The sequence below is a fragment of the Oncorhynchus mykiss genome, chromosome 24 (genome assembly GCF_057628025.1).
Source record: "Oncorhynchus mykiss isolate SJ-2025 chromosome 24, ASM5762802v1, whole genome shotgun sequence".
NCBI lineage: Eukaryota > Metazoa > Chordata > Actinopteri > Salmoniformes > Salmonidae > Oncorhynchus > Oncorhynchus mykiss.
Genome location: NC_143045.1, coordinates 4,449,381 through 4,459,814, shown reverse-complemented (window position 1 = coordinate 4,459,814; position 10,434 = coordinate 4,449,381). Strand labels below are relative to the sequence as shown.

The 10,434-nt window shown below is 44.2% G+C and overlaps 1 pseudogene; it reads right to left on the bottom strand.

The window, feature by feature from the left end:
- Positions 1–384: 384 nt before the first annotated feature.
- On the bottom strand, positions 385–1,144 carry LOC149972339 (potassium channel, subfamily K, member 13-like; annotated as a pseudogene).
- Positions 1,145–10,434: the final 9,290 nt, after the last annotated feature.

Below are 10,434 nucleotides of genomic sequence, written 5' to 3'. Positions count from 1 at the left end.
GTGTTTTTTCTGCCTTTCATTTATTTGCACACAAAAAGTCAGGAAACATTTGGAAAAAGTTCAGTAAAAAATGCGGTCCACCAAAATAAAATCCACATGGCTTTATCCATGTGCTCCATCTCGTGGAGACAAATTGCATCATGAAACCACATTGTAAACTACTGTACCACAACCATCATTACGGGCCAAATGGAATTTATGGTGAGAGTAAAACTGGTTTCACGATACATTGAGTACATTAAGTATACAGTACCCTCAAAAAAAAATGCAGATTAAAAAAAAGTTTCAAAGTAACACAATTATAAAAAAGGAAACCTTCAATTATCATTGTTGTATATATGCAGGTAAATCCAGGGTCTTTCCAGTCAGGGGCTGTTGTGCCAGTCAAGGTGGTCCGACATGTATGACTTCCTCTTGGGGAAGGCTGTATCCATGTTGTCCCATTTCTCTGGTTTTGGTGGTGCTCAAATCCATGTTCCTGTGGCATAGGGTTTCCACTGTGGCACAAGCACACAAGCATTTACCCACCGGGTTTGGCAAGTACATGGGAAACAGTGGGCATCGTAGAAGTCTGCAGTGGCACAGGCAGCTACGTAGATGGATCAGCTGACTCAGGATCCGGTTCAACCCCTGTTTGATGATGACAGAGAGGGTATTGAAGAGGGAGTAGGTACAGCATACCCCCAGGAGCATGAGGACGCAGGTAGGTTCCACTGGGGGCTCCTCTGTAAGATTCTTCCTGGCTGCTCACCAGGTCCCTGAAGCCCACCGTACTGAAGGCCACAAAGCAGAAGTACAGGGACTTGATGCAGCTCCAGCACACCATGGCTGATTAGAGAGTGGAAGCACCACACGCCAACACCAGGATAGCATCAAACAGTATGAGAGTGACGGAATGCACAAAGGGCCTCCACCCCTCTTTCCCACCCTCAATGTCTCTTTCCTCTCCTCCCCCCTCGGGTTGGTTGCTGTTGCCCCCAAGCCTGATCTGTGTTCTCCTCCGGTGGCACCATAGCATGAGGAAGCCCTACATGGTGACGACTCTCTCCAGGAAGAGTTTGAAGAAGAGGAAGGTGGCAGAGCAACCCAGCAGGCTGTAGATTACCAGGAGGACTATCCAATCTGTGGTGGATTGGGTCGTCATCCTAAAACCTGTCTGAGGGAAACGGAGAGAGAGAGAGAGTTTAATCTGAGAGAGAAATCTAATTTCAGACATGAACTCTTATTATGTCAGGTCATTTTGGATAAGATTTTGAAACTTAATCTCAGAAATCACACTATTCCAATCAGCCGTGTAGAGGCAATTGTTAGAGTCAGAGGTCAAAAAATGTCAGGGCTGTGTGTGATTGTATTTCATCATCAAACATAAAAGTTAATGTGTAAAACTATGTTGAACATGGTACTAATGTCTTTGCCTACAAGCATCATCTGTCACACTACGAAATGAGCACATACTGGTAGTAAATATGCAGGCTGTTGAAAAAGGAAATGGATCCACAGTCGATTGTGTCAACCGCTCCCACCGTTTCTGTGTTTATAAAGTGGACACTAATAAGACAGTGGTAGAATGTGGCTGTAAAATGATGACTGCACCTCCAACTTAGGTTGGTAAATAGTCTCTCCCCTTTCATATTTCTTTGTGGTTTCTACTGTATATGAAATGTTACCTATATTATTAGCTGTTGGGGTTTTTCCATTTTTAGACCTCTTATGTCATGCACATTCCCCACAGAAGAGACCCTGTAGTTATTACAGTAGACATGGTAACACTGTTTGACAAATATCAAATCAGTGTAGATGAACACTGCTGAGTTTTTCACGCTCAAAAAAGTCTGGCTGCACAGGCGATTGGCAAACATACTGTAAATTGAGAAGTCATGTGAATAAACTGAACAGAAAGAAGAATAAATTGTACTATGAAACAAATAAATGGAATAACGAATTGTCACACCCTGATCTGTTTCACCGGTCTTTGTGCTTGTCTCCACCCCCTCCAGGTGTCGCCCATCTGCCCCATTATCCCCTGTGTATATATACCCGTGTTCTCTGTTTGTCTGTTGCCAGTTCGTCTTGTCTCGGCAAGCCTACCAGCTGTTTTTCCCGAACTCCTGTTTTCGCTCTAGTCCCTGTTTTCCCGGTTTTGACCATTCTGCCCGCCACGCCTGGTGGAAAGCAAAAGCAATTCTGATACCCAAGAATAGCAAAGCACCCTTTATTGGCATAAACAGCCGACCAATCAGCCTGTTACCAACCCTATCCAATCAGATACAATGCTTTTTCACTGTAAGCAAATTGACAACACATTTACAGCATGTTTGTACAGAAGAGCATTCAACATGTACAGCACTTACAAATGACTGATTGGCTGAGATAAATTGACAATACAAATATTGTGGCTGTTTTGTTAGACTTCAGTGCAGCTTTTGACATCAATTATAATCTGCTGCTGGAAAAAAAAAACTTGCATTATGGCTTTACTTCTACTTCTATATTGTGGATCGAGAGTTACCTATCTAACAGAACAGAGGGTGTTCTTTAATGGAAGCCTCTCCAACATAATCCAGGTAGAGTCAGGCATTCCCCAGGGTAGCTGTCTAGGCACTTTACTAATGACCTGCCACTGGCTCTGAGTAAAGCCTGAAAAACTTACTGCAATCCTTTAACCTTTTCACATGAGTTTCAAATATCTCTTACGGTTGCCCCAGTGTGAGTTTTTTTATGCGCATGGATGTCAGAATGCACAGACTTTGTTCCAAAATGTGATTGTGTACATAATAGGACAGTTAACCCACGCTGCCATCAAACCAAGGCACGCTGCCTACTAATTATCTTTAGGCTGTTTCTATCTGTCAATTTCAAATTATTTTCCCACCAGTTTTTTTTCTAACAGTTTGAATTGAGGTGTGTTCTGTAGCCCATTTCACTGTTGCAGACAATTCACGTATGAGGTATTACTGAGCCGGACAAACTTCTCTCCTCGAAGAGAGCCCAAGCACTTTCCAAGCTCAAGTATGCAGATCTATCTCCAGTCTGAACAGAACTTTCACTAACCTTTTCCCGCCTGGCACATTTTACAGCTAGCGCCTGCATTGCCTTCATTGTTGTTTTCCTTATTAATAATAACTTCGGACGTAGGGGGGGTCCTGGGAAGTTCTGAGGTACCGGAATTCAGAGCCCACCTCCATCTGCTCTAGCCACGGTGCTGGTATAGCCATTGGCTCCAGATTCCCTGCAGGTCTTCGGTGGGACCGCAGGAGGTTGTCCAAACGAATCGCCATGCTGATGAGCTGGTTGAGTGGCAGGTTACATCACGGCAGGCTAACTCCATATGTACCTCCTCCCGCTGTGGAACACGGTAGACAGAGCCGACTCGTTCCATCCGGTGGAGGCCCTGATGGTCCAGAACTCCAGAGTGAACTCCGCAGCGGAGTTAGGCACTCCTAGCACCTTGACGGAGTAGGCACTCAAACCCCAGGATCTTCAAACACCGATCGGAAGAGGGTGAATTGCTCGTAGGACTCGACCTTGGGTCTGCCCGTTTCCCAGACCAGTCTATGGCCCGTCAGGTCAGTGCCGAGAAGACGGTGGCAATACTGTCTCTCCCGGAGACAGCCTCGGCGTAGTGAGCGAGGTACAGGTTGCATTGCGGAAGGAATCCCTTGCATCTCGCTGGCTCGCCGTCAAAACGCTCCGGGAGGGACAGGGGGATTCCGCAGACCGGCTCAGATGGGATGGAGACAAGTACTGGTGTGGAGATTGGATGGACTGCACATTCCCCTCCAAACACAGGATGGTTGCCAGCACGCTGCTGCCGAGTCTGGAGAGAGAGAGTCCTCTTGATGCTGTCTCTACGATGTTCGACAGCTCAGTCCTTCCTACTGTCTCCATATAGTGGGTCGGTTATTCTGTCACGTTGTCTAATGATTGGAGACAGGCGCAGGAATACGTAATAGGGGGTTTTATTTACTCCACCCAAACAAAAGAGCGAGGTGTAAACCTCTAAATAATACACAAGACGAGACCCGTAAAACAAGTGCACAATAACACGTAGCATGGAAGCTGATACAACAGCACAGGTACTCACAGGACCCACAGACATGGTAATAATAACCGACAAGGACAATGGGGAACAGTGGGCACATATATACACATACTAATCAGGGGGAATGGGAACCAGGTGTGTGATGAGACAAGACAGTGCGGGGTTGGTGGTAATGAATCCAGTTCAGTGACACCTAGAAGGCTGTGACGTAAACCTTCAGAGCTGGTGAATGGAACGAGGAGCAGTAATGGGGGGGATCCGTGACATCAGTAAAATGTACACACTAATGCAGATTATGGACAATTCCCCCAGCATATAAATCCTCCAGTTCCACAAGATCAACAAAAATGTTTGCTGGTACATCCATATCTGCCAGCTGACGTATACAATCAAGGCACTCTTTTTATTCAAACTAGTAGCCTCATTGAGCATTAGGCTGATTTTGGGAGAGCAGTGTACTATTCTTTCAAATAGTTTGCTTAATTTGAGATTTAATTGTAGCCTGAGCCTCAGTCCAAATTGCACCGTGCTCCCTGTCCGCCTCTCCCGCCGATTCTGACTCGCTAGTTGGCCTACTAGCTAGTGGATTAGCAGCATTGCTAACTAAGGCATCGCCATCAGGAGCAGTTTGCTTCTCACTCCTCTCATCTGGCAGTGACAGTTCTCTGGCTCATTTAGGGTTCAATTCCTTATATTTTTCAGGATTTTTGGACTTCAAACTTCAAAGGTGATTGCCTTTTCTTATTCATTTTTGATTTGATTTGGGCTTTCCCTCAGTTTCAAAGTCAGTCGACTAGCCAAGGCTACGTGATGTGATTACGTAGGGATCTCTTCATTAGCACTTCCAAGAGCTGTTTCAAGATCAGTTACTTACCTCGCCAGCCTGCCCATGGCCTATACGTAAAAATAAGAGAGCAGGTCTAAAATCAGTGATGAAGGATTAGGATGATTGCACAGAAGGACCACCACGCTTTTACATGATGGCTTTTCTGGGAGGCGGGAGAAATAACTCGGAGGCAACTTGATTTAACTCTGATCTCTTTAAAAAAAAAATACAGTGCAAATAATGAACAAACTGTATAAATAATGCTGCGTGAGTTACTGGAGTCAGACAAATAGGTGCCGGAACAAACGAGGTCAAATCTGAGAGGGCTCAAATTAAACACAGCAGCGTTCCTATTGTAGTAAGTGCCTTATTTCATTATTATAGTTTCTGTATATCGTGTTGTCATTTCTGCTGTAAGACACCGTATGGAGCACAATGTATTTACTGTTTATTCACATTTTCAAGTACCGGTGACAAATCATGCAATCTGATTCTTGCATAGATTGTAATGGACGCATACACTACATAACCAAAGTATGTGGACACCTGGTTGAACATCTCATTCCAAAATCATGGGAAGTAATAAGGAGTTGGACCCCTCTTTGCTGCTATAAACAGCCTCCACTCTTCTGGGAAGGCTTTCCACTAGAGGTTGGAACATTGCTGCGGGGACTGATGTTGGGCGATTAGGCCTGGCTCGCAGCCAGCGTTCCAATTAATTCCAAACATATTGAGGTTGAGGTCAGGGCAGCCAGTCAAGTTCTTCCACACCGATCTCGACAAACCATTTCTGTATAGAGCTTGCTTTGTGCACGGGGCATTGAAAAGGGCCTTCCCCAAACTCTAGCCACAAAGTTGGAAGCACAGAGTCTTCTAGAATGTCATTGTATGCTGTAGCTTTAAGATTTCCCTTCACTGGAACTAAGAGGCCGAGCCCGAACAATGAAAAACAGCCCCAGACCATTATGCCACCTCCACCAAACTTTACTTTGCACCACTCCAGCCGACGCTTGGCATTGTGCATGGTAATCTTAGGCTTGTGTGCGGTTGCTTAGCCATGGAAACCCATTTCATGAAGCCCCCGACGAACAGTTATTGTGCTGACCTTGCTTCCAAAGGCAGTTTGGAACTCGGTAGTGAGTGTTGCAACCGAGGACAGATTTCATGTGCTACATGCTTCAGCACTTAGCAGTCCAGTTCTGTCAGATTGTGTGGCCTACCACTTTGCGACTGAGCCGTTGGTGCTCCTAGACGTTTCCACTTCACAATAACAGCACTTACAGTTGACCTGGGAAGCTCTAGCAGAGCAAAAAAATTTATTGACTTGTTGGAAAGGTGGTATCCTATGAGGGTGCCACAATGAAAGTCACTGAGCTCTTCAGTAAGGCCATTCTGCCAGTGTTTGTCTATGGAGATTGCATTGCTGCGTGCTCGATTTTATACGCCTGTCAGCAAAGCGTATGGCTGAAATAGCCAAATCTATTAATATGAAGGGGTGTCCACATGCTTTTTGTAATTATAGAAAGTGTTTCTCAATTATGTAGGTCACTGGTGAGCTCACCGGTGATGTGATGAATTGTAAATAGTAATTGCTATTCGCTAATTCATATTATGGCTTGTCAGCCGAGAGTTAGCTAAAAAATGAAATATGACCGCTTGTGTTAGGTCACTTTCCTCAGCACTACCACTAATGTAGCCTACATTTTCCAGTTTGGATGGGTATTGTGTTATGCTGCTACTTCTGTTAATGTCTGAAGATTGCATCCAAAAATAAACTGGTCACATTGAGGACATAACACTGTAAAGACTGTTTGTGCAAAATGTTCAATGAAAAAACTGTGGCCCAGCTCAAACGCTGATTTAAGGACACACTCATAACTTAAATGATACAATTCATGTATCTTGAATTATTAAATTCACATTCCACATTTGAACTGATTGTTTGAACTGAATGTTTTGCAACTGTTTGTACTAATGATTACACCCCAGATCAGCTAAATGGAGGTAAGAGTGTGCAGTATTGTGCGGTATTGAATGTGTCACTGTCGGTCACCTTCATTACTCCAATTTGTCTCTCGACCTGTGGCCCTACACTATACACTTTCATTTGTCTTCCCAACCTCATGGTGGATATTGGCTGTGGTGACAGTGGCGGAACTAGAGTATTATACATGGGGTGGCCAGGGTGTGGCCAAGGCTACTTATACATGGGGTGGCCAGGGTGTGGCCACGGCTACTTTTCTGTCATGGTCCATAGGCATCTAAGGAGCATGAATGAATCCTATGATTGCTGATTAGAAGTAGAAGTGATAATTCACTTAACCTGGAGTTCTTCAATGTGGCAGATAGTGTGGTCCAAAAGGGTCACTTCACTAGAATTCTTTAACATACTATGACTAGTTAGTGTCTCTACATCGGAACTGCAGCTCAATTTCTCTTTCACACACACACACAGTACTGTACTCACATACTGGAGAGACTTGGGTCACTCTGTTTTCATGAATATATAATCTGGGTCTATAAGTGTTGAACATCCAAAATATTTTCAGAAAATAAAGCTCAAGCGCCAAGGAGATAAGATAGCATTTGTGTGTTACATAAATTGCATAGTTAATTTACAAAAAGGTACATTTACAAATGTCTTTCATTTTTGTTCATTGATTTCACCTGTGTTCGTTTTTCACCTGGTTTCATCAGCTCCCTATTTAGTTCAGTTCTTTCTTTTTTTATGGTTATGTTTTTGACTGCCTGCCTGTGATTTACCATTGCCTGCCTGTGACCACGATTCCTGCCTTCTGCGAAGGCTTAACATCTTATGGCTGCATCCCTTGTTCTCAATTTCCGCCTGAAGACATACCCTAATCTAACTGCCTGTAGCTCAGCTCCAGAGGAATGGATATGCATATTCTTGGTATCATTTGAATGGAAACATTCTGAAGTTTGTGGAAATGTTAATTGAATGTAGGAGAATATAACACAGTAGATCTGGTGGAAGAAAAGAGAAAGAAAGAGCATACGTTTTCTGTTTTTTATTGTTGTAGCATCATCTTTCACATGTACTAGAATAGCCACACAGTCAGATAGGATGCTGGAGATAATTTAGATGGATAACACAAGAGGGCAACTGTAGGTGTGCAAAGTTCAGACTGATAACTTCAGGAATGGGTGAGCTACATGACATTTAGCATGAAGTCACCCAGGTGTCCCACACAAGTTGCCCAAACGTACCCAAGTGGCCGAATTGGTGAAATGACCTATAGCTACACTGCTCAAAAAAATAAATGGAACACTAAAATAACACATCCTAGATCTGAATGAATTAAATATTCTTATTAAATACTTTTTTCTTTACATAGAGTGGGGCAAACAAGTATTTAGTCAGCCACCAATTGTGCAAGTTCTCCCACTTAAAAAGATGAGAGGCCTGTAATTTCATCATAGGTACACTTCAACTATGACAGACAAAATGAGAAAAAAAAATCCAGAAAATCACATTGTAGGATTTTTAATGAATTGATTTGCAAATTACGGTGGAAAATAAGTATTTGGTCACCTACAAACAAGCAAGATTTCTGGCTCTCACAGACCTGTAACTTCTTCTTTAGAGGCTCCTCTGTCCTCCACTCGTTACCTGTATTAATGGCACCTGTTTGAACTTGTTATCAGTTTAAAAGACACCTGTCCACAACCTCAAACAGTCACACTCCAAACTCCACTATGGCCAAGACCAAAGAGCTGTCAAAGGACACCAGAAACAAAATTGTAGACCTGCACCAGGCTGGGAAGACTGAATCTGCAATAGGTAAGCAGCTTGGTTTGAAGAAATCAACTGTGGGAGCAATTATTAGGAAATGGAAGACATACAAGACCACTGATAATCTCGCTCGATCTGGGGCTCCACGCAAGATCTCACCCTGTGGGGTCAAAATGATCACAAGAACGGTGAGCAAAAATCCCAGAACCACACAGGGGGACCAAGTGAATGACCTGCATAGAGCTGGGACCAAAGTAACAAAGCCTATCATCAGTAACACACTACCCCGCCAGGGACTCAAATCCTGCAGTGCCAGACGTGTCCCCCTGCTTAAGCCAGTACATGTCCAGGCCCGTCTGAAGTTTGTGAGAGAGCATTTGGATGATCCAGAAGAAGATTGGGAGAATGTCATATGGTCAGATGAAACCAAAATATAACTTTTTGGTAAAAACTCAACTCGTCGTGTTTGGAGGACAAAGAATGCTGAGTTGCATCCAAAGAATACCATACCTACTGTGAAGCATGGGGGTGGAAACATCATGCTTTAGGGCTGTTTTTCTGCAAAGGGACCAGGACGACTGATCCGTGTAAAGGAAAGAATGAATGGGGCCATGTATCGTGAGATTTTGAGTGAAAACCTCCTTCCATCAGCAAGGGCATTGAAGATGAAACGTGGCTGGGTCTTTCAGCATGACAATGATCCCAAACACACCACCCGGGCAACGAAGGAGTGGCTTCGTAAGAAGCATTTCAAGGTCCTGGAGTGGCCTAGCCAGTCTCTAGATCTCAACCCCATAGAAAATATTTGGAGGGAGTTGAAAGTCCGTGTTGCCCAGCAACAGCCCCAAAACATCACTGCTCTAGAGGAGATCTGCATGGAGGAATGGGCCAAAATACCAGCAACAGTGTGTGAAAACCTTGTGAAGACTTACAGAAAACGTTTGACCTCTGTCATTGCCAACAAAGGGTATATGACAGTATTGAGATTAACTTTTGTTATTGACCAAATACTTGTTTCCCACCATAATTTGCAAATAAATTCATTAAAATCCTACAATGTGAATTTCTGGATTTTTTTTTCAAATTTTGCCTGTCATAGTTGAAGTGTACCTATGATGTACCTAAAATTACATGCCTCTCTCATCGTTAAGTGGGAGAACTTGCACAATTGCTGGCTGACTAAATACTTTTTTGCCCCACTGTAGTTGAATGTGCTGACAACAAAATCACACAAAAATGATCAATGGAAATCAAATGTATCAACCCATGGAAGTCTGGATTTGGAGTCACACAAAATTAAAGTGGAAAACCACACTACAGGCTGATCCAACATTGATGTAATGTCCTTAAACAAGTCAAAATGAGGCTCAGTAGTGTGTGTGGCCTCCACGTGCCTGTATGACCTCCCTACAACACCTGGGCATGCTCCTGATGAGGTGGCGGATGGTCTCCTGAGGGATCTCCTCCCAGACCTGGACTGAAGCATCCGCCAACTCCTGGACAGTCTGTGGTGCAACGTGGCATTGGTGCATGGAGCGAGCATGATGTCCCAGATGTGCTCAATTGGATTCAGGTCTGGGGAACGGGCGGTCCATAGCATCAATGCCTTCCTCTTGCAGGAACTGCTGACACACTCCAGCCACATGAGGTCTAGCATTGTCTTGCATTAGGAGGAACCCAGGGCCAACCGCACAAGCATATGGTCTCACAAGGGGTCTGAGGATCTCATCTCGGTACCTAATGGCAGTCAGGCTACCTCTGGCGAGCACATGGAGGGCTGTGCGGCCCCCCCAAAGAAATGCCACCCCACAC